Source organism: Callorhinchus milii, unplaced genomic scaffold (assembly GCF_018977255.1).
Source record: "Callorhinchus milii isolate IMCB2004 unplaced genomic scaffold, IMCB_Cmil_1.0 Scaffold3, whole genome shotgun sequence".
Classification (NCBI taxonomy): Eukaryota; Metazoa; Chordata; class Chondrichthyes; order Chimaeriformes; family Callorhinchidae; genus Callorhinchus; species Callorhinchus milii.
Window position 1 is genome coordinate 44655094 of NW_024704744.1, and position 14590 is coordinate 44669683.

The following is a 14590-nucleotide window of genomic DNA, read 5'->3' on the forward strand; positions in this document are numbered from 1 at the left end:
TTGGTACTCAAATATTTAAGCAGATTGCACAAATTTCTAGTTGTATTTCTACGAGTGGGAAATATTGTACCCATACTGTAAACTGCTTGAAATCTGAAGAAGCTCATTACAATTATGAACAATGGGTTTAAGTATTAGGAAACCTTATCATTTTTCGCATCAAAAACGAAGACACAGTAAGCCATTTGCTGCCACTATTTAAAGTTTATACATTTTGCTTTAACTCTAATTTGTTCAAGAAACTAGCATCCTCTACTAATCCAGAAAACCTTGGTTTAACTGCATGGAACCTACATAATCTAATATTTTACTGTCACTTTAAGGTATATAAACCTTCTGTTCATCATCATTTAGTTTGAAGTTTATAATTACAGTATTGTAACATGTACTGTCTAGCAACAAACAGAACTAAAGAACAACAATAAAGTAGGAGCAACCATCATTCTACATACTTCATATGGATTTAGAAATTTGCAATGCAAAAACACCTTAGGCTACAGAAAATGGCGAGTGACTGCTTGCAGCTCAGCGGTGTTAGGTTTCAAAATTCATCATTTGCCACTGACAAAGTGTTGAGCTATTTTTCTTTTTTTAAAAAAAAAGCTCGATTCACTATAAAGAGTTTTAACACTGATAAAACTTAAAACAGAATGTGCATTTTTTTTTGGGGGGGGAAGGAGGAAGGAAAGAGAAATATACAAAGTCACAATTTACACTCAAAGGGAAAGCATCTAAGATTGTACAGTACTTGCTTCTCATTGCAACCACCACTTATTTTCCACGCCTGACTCTCCACTGAGTTAGCACTTTCAGAATATAGACTATTCATTTCCAGAGCGATAGACAGGAAATTGGTGAGTATCATCAACCATCAAGAATTTTTACACAACGGAGTTAAAACTTAGTTATGACGAAGCATAAATGGACAAAGATTTTTTTCACGTGCATCTGGTCACAGAGATCGTTGGAAAAATAGATAGGACCTTATACTTTGCTGCTTGACTTTAAGGCTTTCGGAAAGCTCTAGATGTTCTGTGATGTACTATTTCCTTACATGGTAATAATAAAAATAATAATCCTTGCATTTCATACAGTGCCTTATCACACCTTCGCAACGTCTCAAAGCGCTTCACAGAATATATTATAAAGTGAATTGACTGCATATTTTGTGAAAAAACGCAGCAGCCATTTGCGTACGGCAGTGTCCCAGAGTCGTGGATTGAAATGACCAATTTATTATTATTATTATTTTTTGAAGGAATTATTACCCCTGGAAAAGCGAACTGCCAATCGACTAACAAAGGGGTTCCTACTTACTGCTAGGTAAACACAGGCGTGTGGAGTAAGGAAACTTGCCCAACATTTTGCCCTGCTGGGAATCAAATCCAGTACTCTCGCTTGCGAGGCGAGTACTCTAACCACTGAGCTACAGGACTTCACATGACTTCTATTGCTCTTTAAACAAAAATTGTATTTCTTTCAACTCATCAATAACATAAAGAATAAAATACTTTGATCTGGTACTACATTTAGACTTAGCATTGAAACTATGCTTAACTGTTAAATTATTTGCATTTTGAGCATTCTTTTTTCTTGTTCTCCTTGTTAGGATACGTATATTGCACAGTCTACTTTCAATCTGAGTAACTGATCAGTTTCATTGCAACAAAGATCTACAAGATTGAAAGTATGTCTGAAGCACAAAAATATAAAAAATTGACAAAATGGTATCTCAGGTAAAAGATAGAAAACTGCAAAAAATTCACATTCGGTTCTAAATGTCATCCTATATTAAACATTAAGTCCTGAAGAGCTCTAAAAAGCAGTCAAAAGTCACTTTAAGGCCAAAAATAACAAGCGACCTACATATGATCTCAGAAACAAATAAGAGTGCAGTACAATTAATAGAAAGTACTGCAGTGCAACCACATTATAACACTGTGTTTGGGATCCATAAAATCCCACCCCATACATTATAGTGAGGTCCAGTGATTAGTTTTACTGTGCATGCGCACAACTGGTTAGCGGGCAGGGAGTGTGCCAGCTGGTCCCTGCTCCAAAAGAAAAAATGGCCACAATACACTTAGTTTTCTACACATGTGCAAAGCAGTCAGTGGTGACCCAATAACCCCAAAGTTGACATTTTTTTCAACAAATTCAACATCCATGGAACCATTACCCCATATTAAACCCAGAAGATGAGAAAAGAAAAAGATTGGAGGGATTAAACGGAGGGATTAAAAATCTAGTTAGATAAGGCATAGTTGGATCCTTAATCAATATATGTAGTGGAGATTATTAGGACCTTTCAACAACAGCCCAATTAAAAAGTGTCTCAGAGACTTTGTTCAAGGTACCTCCATGTTTAAGGAATAGGATCCAGGTATCTTGGAAAGCATAAAAAGAAAATGCATCAAAATTGACCTAAGTAAAGGAACGTCTATTTAAAGTGGTGAAAGATGGCTGGAATAGAAAAGTACAAATCAACAAAAAGTATGTGCCTCCCTCAAAGATTAAAAAATGCATTTAAACACACTTGATTACTGTTTACTTACTTAATTACAGGAAGATCTTTTGGCAGAGATTCAATCTCCCATGTACAACAGAAACATTGTTATGAATTTAAATTCCTATACAATCACTAAACCCCATTTCCTAAACACAATAAACATGAGTCACATTGGCTACAAACAAAAGGCAAACATAGAAAAGAACAAATACATCTTAAACCAACAGCAATTCAGAGAGAAGATTATAACCTGCAGGAAATAGAACAGATGGGTCTGGTACAAAAGGGTATTTTATAGACAAATCACAGTAATGTTAATAGATCAATAACAAACCACAACAGAAGTCCAAGTATCATGAAAATATGTCACATACCCAGCCAGGCCAACTAATGACAATCAACTGTTGTGGCATTTATTTCAACAGTTGAAAAGCCATGAACTACAGTAAATTTTATTATAATAATAATCCTTGCATTTGATATAGTACCTTATCACATCTTCGAGACGTCTCAAAGTGATCCACAGAATATACACGCATAATAATAATCCCTCCAAAACAAAAAACAATAAAGAAATTGGTTATTTTCAATCTACGACGGTTTGTGGGACATTTCTGTGCGCAATTGGCTGCTGCGTTCGCCCACAAATATAGTCAATTCACTTTACAGTGTGTTCTGTGAAGCACTTTGGGATGTCCTCCCGACGTGAAAAGCGCTATATCAAATGCAAGGATTATTATTATTATTATTATTAATTGACTGTATACTTTGTGGGCGAAACGGGACAGCCAATTGCGCCGAGCAGTGTCCCACAAACAGTTGTGGATTGAAGTGAACAATTTTTTTTAAAAAGGGATTATTACCTCCCCAAAAAAGCAATCTGGCAATCGACTAACAACCGGGTTCCTGCTTACTGCTAGATAAACAGAGGCATGCCTTAGGCTTTGCCCTGCTGGGAATCGAACCCGGGTCCTTTCGCTTGCGAGGCGAACACAGTAACCACTAGTCTACTAGTATATTAGAATTCCTAGATATTAAAAGACAATTTTGTTTCAATTGTTGCCAAAAGATGTATTAAACTTACTGATAATTTAACAAAGTGAAATAAAGTGCACAAGTCAGTATACAAAACAATCTGTATTGGGTGAGCAGTGATTAGGTTTTCCTTTTTAATAAAAACTTGAACCAAAAGGTGAGATGGTGGGATCATGAACACAACGGTTTGCAACTGCAGAGATCCTGCACTTGAGAAAATTAACATACAAATATTACAAAAAGTTGATTGTGTCAAACAAGTCTGACAGGGTAGTATTTTGAGTTATACAATGCGTTGAATCCATGACTGCAACAATGCCTAATTAAATCCACACCCTGTGTGAAGGATGCCAAGCTATTGCTTTTATCTCTCTCTCTCTCTCTCTCAGGAAGAAACTTAAAAAATGCCTAGCAAAGAGAAAGTCTTATTTGCTGATACATAGTAATCTTAACGACACAATTTCACTTGTAGTCTTTTTTTAAAAAAACACTGGAACCTGTGCCATGTCATTTTGAAACAACACTAGTAAATTAGCATATTTATCATTTCTACATGATTCATAGTTACAAATAACGTTTATTTCAACAGGACTGATTTAAATATTAAAATATTACTTTTGCTTTTGAGACTTAAACAGTATTCATATGTACCTTATGTACCTTATAGTACTTTCAAAATAGGTCAGATTAGCTCAGTTGGTAGCACTCTCATCTCTGAGTCAGAAGATCATGGGTTCAAATCCAATGTCGGGCCTTGGAACTCATATAAGCTAAGATGACACTCCAGTGAGGTGCTGGGGTTGTGCTGTCTTGTTGGATATGGTACACTTTACAGTACTTTATATCCACTGAAGTTCTTTGAGACTATATCACATGCAAGGATTATTATTATTGTCTATTCAGCATCAGTATAAACTGCAGTATAAACTGGAGCCTGTATCCTAGGCTCCAAATGATCCAAAGCACATCAAGTGAGACTCACTGAGTGAAGGGAGGATCTAGGATAGTTACTTCATATTTCCAACATGTTTCTGAGAAAATTCCATATGAAAGAGTCCTATTTAAATTAAAATCCACAAGAACACAACAGGTAGAATGCAACCAGTTTATGTTTCAGGGGATTGATATCAGAATTGGAAGGAGCAAAGCTGTACAGGCTGAACGAAACATACGAGTCCAATTTTAAAATACAGTACACCAATCTACATGCAAATTTAACAAGTTTAGTTGAGGAACTAGATCGGCCCAGTTACGCTGACTAAAGATTGGCTAGGCCTTTTAGCCCCATCACTGCATGATAAAATAAGGCAGTTTATGATTTTCAAATCTCCTGAAGTAAAAATTAAATGTGCAAACAATCTTAAAAGTATGTCTAAAGATGAAATGTGAACAAGAGTCTCTGATTATATCAGTTAAATTACACCATTAATACTTTATGAATTAAGAAACTGCACTGGAGCAAATAAATTTTGAGTAACCAGCAAAATTCTTTCAGCAACACTATCACTATTAGCAACATTTACTTGGTTGTGGTTAGTGTTTGGATAAAGTGGTCAAGTAATACAAAGGTCAAGCAGAAATTCTTAAAATTAACTAGAAACAAAAATTAGAAGGTTGGAAGTTACATGAAAACCAATAATCAAAATCAATGTTAAAGGATAATAAATGTAAAAAAAAAGTTTTGAAGGATACAGTATATAGGTAGCAATACTGTGAAATTTCAAGAAATGGAAGAAATTTTAACGAATTCTTCATAAATAGGTATCAGTCTGTCTCAGTTGGTAGCCCTCTCAGAATGCCTAGTATTACCTATTCTGTAATGTCTGTTCAGGTGCAGCTTTTTATTGCAACATTAATCTGATACAAAAAACATTCCTTTTCCTCGATGCAGGCAATGATTTTAACAATGTCTACCTCATTAAACTCACAAAATTATCCAGGTTAGCAAAGATATTTCACTACTGTACAAAGTTACACAAATAACATTGATCTTGAAGTTTTCACTAGCAAGGGAGTAGTTATAAATTCTGGGGAAAAAATCTGTTTGGAATTAGCAATATGTTGCTTACTTGATAAAGTAACAAAGAGGTTGGATGAAGGTAGTGCAGTTGATGTAGTTCATATGGATTTTCAAAAGGCGTCTGGTAAAGAGATTTGTAAGCAAAATAGAAGCCCACGGTGTTAAAGGGACAGTGGCAGTTTGGATACAGAACTGGCTGGGAGACAGAAAGCAGAGAGCTGGGGTGAACAGTTGTTTTTCTGACTGGAGGGAAGTATATTGGGAGGAAGAATGAGGAGAGGCAATATAAGCTGATGGTACAATCTTAAAGAGGGTGAAGGAACAGAGAGATCTGGGGATTCATTTAAGTAAATCTTTGAAGGAAGCAGGACAGGCAGATAAAGCTGTTAAAAAAGCATACGGGATACTAGGCTTCATAAATAGGGGCATAGAATACAAAAGTCAGGAAGTTATGATGAACCTTTATAAAACACTAATTAGGTCTCAGCTAGAGTACTGTGTTCAGTTCTGGGCACCACACTTTAGGAAGGAAGCCAAGGCATTTGAGAGGGTGCAAAGAAGATTTACTAGGATGGTATCAGGAATGAGAGACTTCAGGTATGAGGAGAGGCTAGAGAAGCTCGGATTATTCTCCTTGGAGCAGAGAAAGTTAAGAGGAGACTTAATAGAAGTTTTCAAAATTACGAAGGGATTCGAAAGGAGAAACTATTTCCACTGGCGGGTGGGTCAGAAACCCGAAGGCACCGATTTAAAATGGTTGTTTAAAGAAACAGAGGGGAGGTGAGGAGAATTTTTTTTCACACAGCAAATTGTTGTGCAGGCTCTGGAGTGCTCCATGTCTCCCGCCCGACCCGCCCTACCATTGGCAGCTGGGCTTTCAGCCTCTCTGCCATGACTCTTTGGAACTTCATTCCACAATCCCATCACCTTGGTTCCTCCTTTGCCTCCATCAAGGCACGACTCAAGACCCTCGTTTTTGACCATGCCTTCAGCCGCTCTCCTACCTCTCCATCCGTCCTCGTCCCAACGCTGCCCCCTCATGCTCGGATCCTGATCCCCGATTGTTCAGCGCCTTTGGACGTCCTTGAGACTTGAAAGGCGCTTTACAAATGTAATTTTGTTGTTGTTTGGATTTGGAATGCATTGCCTAAAAGGGTGGTGGAAGCCAATTCGATAACAACTTTTAAAAGAGAATTGGATAATTATTTGGGGAGGACAAGTTTGCAGGGCTATGGGGAGAGAGCGGGGGAGTGGGATTGATTTGGATTGCTCTTTTCAAAGAGATGGGCCGAATATTGAAGTAGGAATTATAAAATGTTTTACTAACCTTAAAATACTCCGGCATTTAAAAAAAATCTTAAAATAAAGTACTTTCTGTGCTGTATAATTCTATGCTGTTGATGTGCTTCTTGTCTGGTAAGGATGTCATAAATTGCTTTTGATTTATACCTCATCATAGAAAAAAGACTGCTGACTTTTCTCTGCAAGTCGCAAACAAGCAGGTTGACATGATCATCATCATTACCTAGCTGAGTAATGCTGCAAAGAGAAGCCTTCCCCAGGGTATTTGGCAGCTAATCAGTAAATATAACCTTCAACTTTGATATTAGCTTTCTGTCTTCAGCTGTCTTCAACGATAAAATGAATTAATAATTAGCACGTCATCAAAAGCAATAAACTTTGTGGTAACATATTTTAGTAGCCTGTAACCTTCAAATTAAAGAATGCATTAATTCCCCCTGCATTGAACTTCCTTCATTATTTTGGTAACAATGGAAGATAATTGATGTGCTAGCTTTCTTCACTGCCTGCAGCAAATGTACTCAAAAAAGCATTTGAAGGCAAGTGAATGCACAAAGTGTTATGCAACTGGTGGAAGGGTAGGTTCACATATAAACCCCACAGAAAATTCCAAAGATCCAGAAACGGGAATGGTATGCAAAAAGATAACATAATATATTTGCATTTGATTTTCAGCGCCTTGGGACATCCTCCCGACGCGAAAGGGGCTTTACAAATGTAATTCTGTGGTATTTTTGTTGATATAGCACCTTGTCATGTCTTCTAGACATCTCAAAGTGCTTCACAGAATATACTGTAAAATGAAATGACTGTATATTGTGTGGGCGAAACGCGGCAGTCAATTGAGCACAGCAGTGTCCCACAAACACTCGTGGATTGAGTGACCAAATTATTGTTTTTTTTAAAAGAGATTATTACAACAACAGCTTGCACTTACATAGTGCCCTCCACGCAGGGTAGAGTCTCAGAGCGCTTAACAGTGGCGGAGCCTGACTCCGAGCCAGGGGCCGGGGGGAGGTGGCTGTAAGCATTGTCGAAGAGGAAGGTTTTGCAGGAGGGTCATGAAAAAGGGGAGGGGGCAGGCGCAGGGATTGAGGGAGAGTGTACCAGAGTTTTGGGGCATAGTGACTGAAAGCCCGACCTCCGATGGTGGGGCGAATGGTGCGAGGGATGAGCAGGAGGCCGGTCCCAGTCATTCGGAGGTGCCGAGTGGTGGATTGGGGAGTGAGGAAATCGGTGAGGTAGGGAGGTGCCAGAGATTGAAGGGATTTAAACAAGAGTGTGAGGATCTTGAAGTCCCCCCGGAAAAGTAATCTGTCAATCAACTAACAACCGGGTTCCAATTTACTGCTAGGTGGAGTAAGGTAACCTGCCCAACATTTCGCCCTGCCGGGAATCGAACCCAAGTCCAACTACTAAGCTACAGGACTCCATGTCAGTATACCTTAAAAGAGGAAAATGAACTTTGCAGAGATCAAGATAGAAATAATAATCATTGTATTTGATACAGCACCATTGCATTTGATACAATTTTATTTTGTTTCATCATGTAGTTGAAACAACTCAAAGCTTGGTTTGTGGTGCTACAGTTGCTGTGCCTAAATTTTTTTAGTTAGAGTGTTTTAAGCAAACACTTGCTGAATTCAACGTAAAATACCCCGTTGGGTCAACTTTACATACAGATTTTATTTTCAAAAAAAAATCAGTTTCACAGTACAACAGTCTTGTTTTATTAAAAAGGAAGAAATGAATCTATGGTCAGGCATCCTATGAAATGTCCCTACGACTAGCTTGGAAGAAAATATCTTATTTAGACAGGAAAGCAGTAGTTAAAGAGAGTTTGTTAATCTTTGCTGCACATACCGGTGATCCCCAAATTAAAACAATAGTAGATGAAATTGCACTTTCTCGAAACACCGTTATTAGAAGGATTGATGAGCTGTCTAGTGATGTGTCAAAGCAAATTATATTTTCCATCTCCGTCAATAAGTACTTTCATTAGTACTGGATAAAAGTTGTGATTCTCCTGACACGGCAACAGCAATGTTTAGTTAACAAATGAAATTGTATGGTAGGTGACAGCCTAGCTCAGTTCGTAGCACTTGTGCCTCTAAGTAAGAAGGTTGGGGTTCAAGCAGCACACTGGCAATTTGTTAGGTGTATCAACAAAATTTTTTATAGAACTGAGGAACTTCTTGGATTACGTCAACTTGTTTAATCCGCGGGAGCGGATATTTTGAAGCACTAAATGAAAATTGAATACAATAAGTTTGACTGATCCAAATTAAAGAGCATTTGTACAGACGGGGGCATCTGCTATGACTGGAAAGAGAAATCATAGAATATTACAGCACAGAAGGAGGCCACTAGCCAACTTTTTGGAAGAGCTACCCAATCAGTCCCACTCCCCGCTCTTTCCCTATATCCTTGCAAATTTTTCTTCTTCAAGTACCTAGCCGATTCCCTTTGAAAGTTGTTTATTGAATCTGCTTTCACCACCCTTTCAGACCATAACAGCTCAGTACAAAAACATTTTTCCTCATCTCCCCTTTGGTTCTTTTGCAAATTATCTTGAATCTATGTCCCCTGGTTACTGAGCCACCTGCCAGTGGAACGTTTCACCTGTTGTGGAATGGTTGAGTTGCTTTGTTGGAAAAGCTTTTGGAATGCATGTTATTCAAGTGCCATTGTATTATTGATCAGGAAGCCCTTTGGCAAAACACTTGGACTTCTCTTGTGTACTTGATTCTGTGGTGCGTTGTATTACATTTCGTAACTTGTTTGTTGAAGATGCAAATGAGGAAGGGGAATTACTCCTTCATTGCAATGTTCGTTGGCTATCAAAGGGGAAGGCTCTTGAAAGATTTTGGAATTCGAAGAAAAAGTGCTTATGCTTTTGGAGAAGGGAGAATTTTTTGAAGACTGCAAGCTCTTTAAAGACAAAGACTGACTTAGTGACCTTGCTTTCTCTACCGGTCTTCTTAACAACCCAGATGCACACTTGCAAGGAAAGGATTGCCTTTTTCCAACTCTGTTTATTTTAATTTCAGCTTTCAAGGCCAAATATTTTTTTGAATGTTTTGTCTTGATCACTTTGAGACCTGATCCAAAACATGGATCACTGTGTTCACTTGTACCAGTTAAAAAATCATCAATTTTGCAAAATATTAGAACGCTATTTCTTCACAAACTAATTCCTTTGATGCCCATTTAAGATTGAACATTATCCACCAGAAATGCAGTTGGAAATTTTGGAACTTAAAAATCATTCAAAGAACTGTGTGCTTCTCCAGTAAGTCAGGCCATGAAGTAGTTATAGAAATTGGTCCAATTTTCCTAAATTGCATGATTATGCTCTTGATATGTGTGCAGATTCGGATTAACCTCCACCCGTGAGCCGTCCTTTTCCACCATGAACTTCATAAACAATAAATACGGTTCCAAACTAACAAATGATCATCTTAATAATCCTCATCTAGTGGCGTGCTCAAAACTGAATCTAAACATTGAAGATACCATGAACAAAAAACAAATTCAGTAAGTAAATTGTTTGGTATTTTATTGTGAATGTCTTAATGCGTTCTTTCTTTTCCAGTAATATATTTCTTTTCTTTTTAATTTTATTATAGGTTTTTTAGTGGCATGGCGATATGTCTTGGTCTCAGACTGTAGCACACCGTAGCAAAAGGTTGGCCACCAGTGTCTTAGACTGTGAGTTTGAAGTCTCGACGTGGGGCGAGCAGACAGCTTTATTTAACAGTGTACTTCCAGCTGTCAAATTCTATTAATGTTTGTGAAACGGTCAGTATAATCCATAACTGATCAAATATATGGATGCCATCAAAAATCTTATGCCAACACTTCCCCCAATGACAAATCTACTTTGGTTATTTCAGAGGCTTGTATGAAGGGAAGTTGTGGTTCCATGACAGACAATGAAGAAAACTAGTGTGGTTACTGACAGCCAAAGATGACTTTTCTGCAGTTAACTGAGTTTAGAGCTAAGACTTGTAAAGTTAAAGTAAAACAATGAAGGTAACTCAACTATGTAAAATTAAAATTAATCGTATTTGGGAATCAAAGACAAATAAGAGAACACAGCATTCATTGCAGAAACGATTAATCTGTCTCACTCACTGAAATGATAATGTGCCTGTAATTGCAGCCATGAGTAGAAAAGAAACTGAAGATAGCTACATAGAAGATGCTCTGACATAGAATGAATGGGGAAGTGACTTGAAGGCAATTAAAGGGACAAGGAACACATGGCATACATTATTTTTGAAAATGACAAAACTCATTTGTCACTTGGTAGATTATCATAGCTGAAATTAATGTACAATATGGCAAGATTGTTGTATTCAGATTCGGCTATTTTTTTTCCAGGGAATAATCAAAGCAAATCTAGTTAGTTAGCTACAGTAAAATTTTTAACAGCATAATGAAGGTTATGAAGGACTTTTCTGGTAGACAACTAAAGGAATAATTTTAGAGGTGGAGTCTGCAATATTTGCAAACTGTTTCATGTAATGGGTTATAGGAGCCCAATAACTAACAAAGTTTCAAGTGATATCACATACCAGTATCTCAATTCAGCTTCTAATGCATACAGCTCCCCACGCAATATGCCATAGTAAGACAACTGGTGCGAGGAATTAAAACTATTACGCTAATCCAAAATAAGTGCTATTCTGATTTTAAGGTTAAGATGCTTGGGGAAGAAACAAACTATTCTGCATCTATACTGGATCTGATATTGTTTTGCATTGACTCTGGGAACAAAGAATATGAGAAGGTTTCTTATGTATATTCTGTTTTATATTAGCGGAAACTTCACCCTATAAATAAATATACTGTATTTTGCATAGCAATGTGTGTCTGTCGGACTAAGGGGGATGACTTCATAATTCTCACTATTTTTGCCTTAAGTTTTGAACTAAAGGTTCACTTTAAATAAATGTGTGGGACAGAATTGAATTGTAGAAATTCTGGTTCCTCAGCAGCAATTAAAGCTAAGGAATATATTTTTGTTATATCAAATACAACATGTATTCAAGATAAGTGGATCCTCATTATAAAGCAATGTTTGAACATACAATCCCAACCTGCCCCAGATATGGGAACAGTATTTAAATCTTTACAAAATTGGGCTTTATAAAGATTTAACAGTTGAGGGCAAAATAAATGTGTTGTACAACTGAGGAAACTGCGCTCTCTGGAGACGTCTTTAACAACGAAGCAAATGTGAGAATTCCGCTCAAGATCATAGAACACAGTGAGTCCAAGATACCCAAAATGAATTTGTGAGAAACAAACTTGGCCCCCAATTCTTAAAACAGCCTAATTTCTGAATACAATTTTTCTGACATTTGTGTTCTTGAACAATAAATCTCCTTGGACATACTGTGGTATGTGATTGAATATTCACTTTTGCTGAACTTATTTTTGAAAGTTGCAGCAAATAATAATAAATAATAATAATCCTTAGATTTGATATAGCGCTTTTCATGTCTTCAAGACATCTCAAAGCGCTTCAGAGAATACAGAGAAACGCAGTAATCAATTACGCACAGCAGTGTCCCACAAACAGTTGTGGATTGAGTGAACAAATTATTATTTTTTTGTTTTATTTTCTTGAACAATTATTATCAGGCATGTGGAGTAAGGAAACTTCCCCAAGGTTTTGCCCTGCCAGGAATCGAACTCAGGTCTCTCGCTGATCTCAATGAAAAACATTTGGATATGTCTTAGTAATCCTGCATTCTTAATATTTAGATGTAGACAGCAATATTTGGTTATCAAATGCAATTGTGCAGGTGTCAGCCTAGCTCAGTTCGTAGCACTCGTGCCTCTTAGTAAGAAGATTGTGGGTTCAAGCATCACACCGGCAATTTGGAGCTCTTTCACTGACATTCCAAGTGCTGAGGGTATGCTGCGTTGTTGTAGATGCTGTTCTTTGGATGAGACCTTAAACTGAGGTTTGCCTGTTCAGGTGAAATCGTGTCCTGGCCAAAAATCCCCCAGATAAAATTGGCCATGTATTTATTCCCTTGGCTTCTGGTTTCACCATCAGGATTTCACTAGTTTGAAGCCCTGTGGAAATCGATCCTCTGAGCTTTACAACATTCCTTGATTTCATGAAAAGCCAGAGCCTACCCCATACACACCTCACAAGAACCAAACCCAGTCTGTTCCTTTCCAATCAAACCACGAGCCTCCAATGTATCCAATAAATGTGCAGTGACTACCTGAAGCACCACCTAAAGAGTTACTGAAATTAGTGAGGTTCTTTTGTAGGTCTTGGCCCTTCTTGTGGATAGACACCACAATTGCCCTGTGAAACACTAACGGAGTGGAGTTTGTGCCTCAGAGAAAGTCCTGTTGATCAGCTCAAGGAGGGTGACTACATGGCGAGTTAGCGGTTCCTGGCTTCAATTTATAAGATCCTCATTGTTCTCCACCCGATCCTTCAGTGCAGTTTTTAGGCACTTGACATTGATACCATTCGCATTTGCTGCTTTACCATTAGCAAGGCATTGCAATGCAGAGTCCACTTCGTCCCAGCAGACTGGGTCGTTAAGGCCTACAATCTATACAACATCTCCCACCGATTCTTCCACCTTCTACGCAGAAGGATCACTATACTTGAGATGATTAAGTTTGCCTCTGTATAAAGTAGAATGTAGATGATCTGTGTCCTGAATATTCTCCATGTTTTATTTGCCTATCACCTTAAATCTATTCCAATTGCCTTTCCAATTTCCTGGAACCAGAGTCAGGAAGTGAGCAGAACAGATATAGTGCAATGAGATCATCTATTCAAAGTAATCCTGTATTCAATTAAATCATAAGCAAAATGTATGTTACAAAATAATATCACCATTCAGATTTCAGCTATGTCAACTGCAAACAGTTATCTTGATATGTCCTGAGCAACAACATGTTCTGAATATCATGCATTCACACTCCATGTTGGTATGTGTGTTAATCTGGATGATGAGTTAAGTGCATTTTGATTACTCTCCAAATTCTTGTGGGCAGGAGGTGGCTGATATCAAAACTCCATTATTCTATTACCAAACATGGATGATTTGAAAATTGATCAATCTTTCTGGAAAATATACTGATGCACTTTCTAGATTTCACTGAAGGTACTAGTTTTGCTAGATTTCAAATGCTCAACTTTTTTTTACAAGAACTTTGAAAATGAAATAAAAGCATATTTTAAATTTTCAACATTTTGCTGTCTCATTACCAATATTTCCAAGGAAATTTTGACATTGCTGTGCTTAGTTCCTCATTTCAACCATTTCCTTAACAGAGATTTAGCGATTCTTACCACGCGGATTCTTAAAACTTTCATATCTCCTTTCCACAAGCTTTTTTTAAAAAAATGCCTCATGCTGTACATTTTAAATTGTTATACATTAATTTTTAAAACAGCTATTCTTCCCTGTTTAACCATACGACCAGTAAATAAGCAGAATCTTCATGAAGTGACCAGAAATAGATGAAGCCTTACAACAAGCTAGTTCTAAAACACCTAATTTTGAGCATTGTGCACCTGAGGTATAAAGAAGTGCCTCGGTCAATATAAAATTAAACTACTAGTGGAAGATCTGTTGTATCCATTATACCATTTGTGACTGATGAACAATAATTTATTATTATATTATCAGCTGTTAATAGCCATTGACTTTTAAAAGGCAGTCAAACTACAACAA

At 37.4% G+C, this 14590-nt stretch overlaps 1 protein-coding gene across 3 annotated transcripts in view; it reads right to left on the bottom strand.

Annotated features, from left to right (window-relative positions):
- The window catches only part of ahi1 (Abelson helper integration site 1), a 111023-nt gene that overhangs the window by 35263 nt on the left and 61170 nt on the right, over positions 1-14590 (bottom strand). The window lies entirely within an intron of this gene.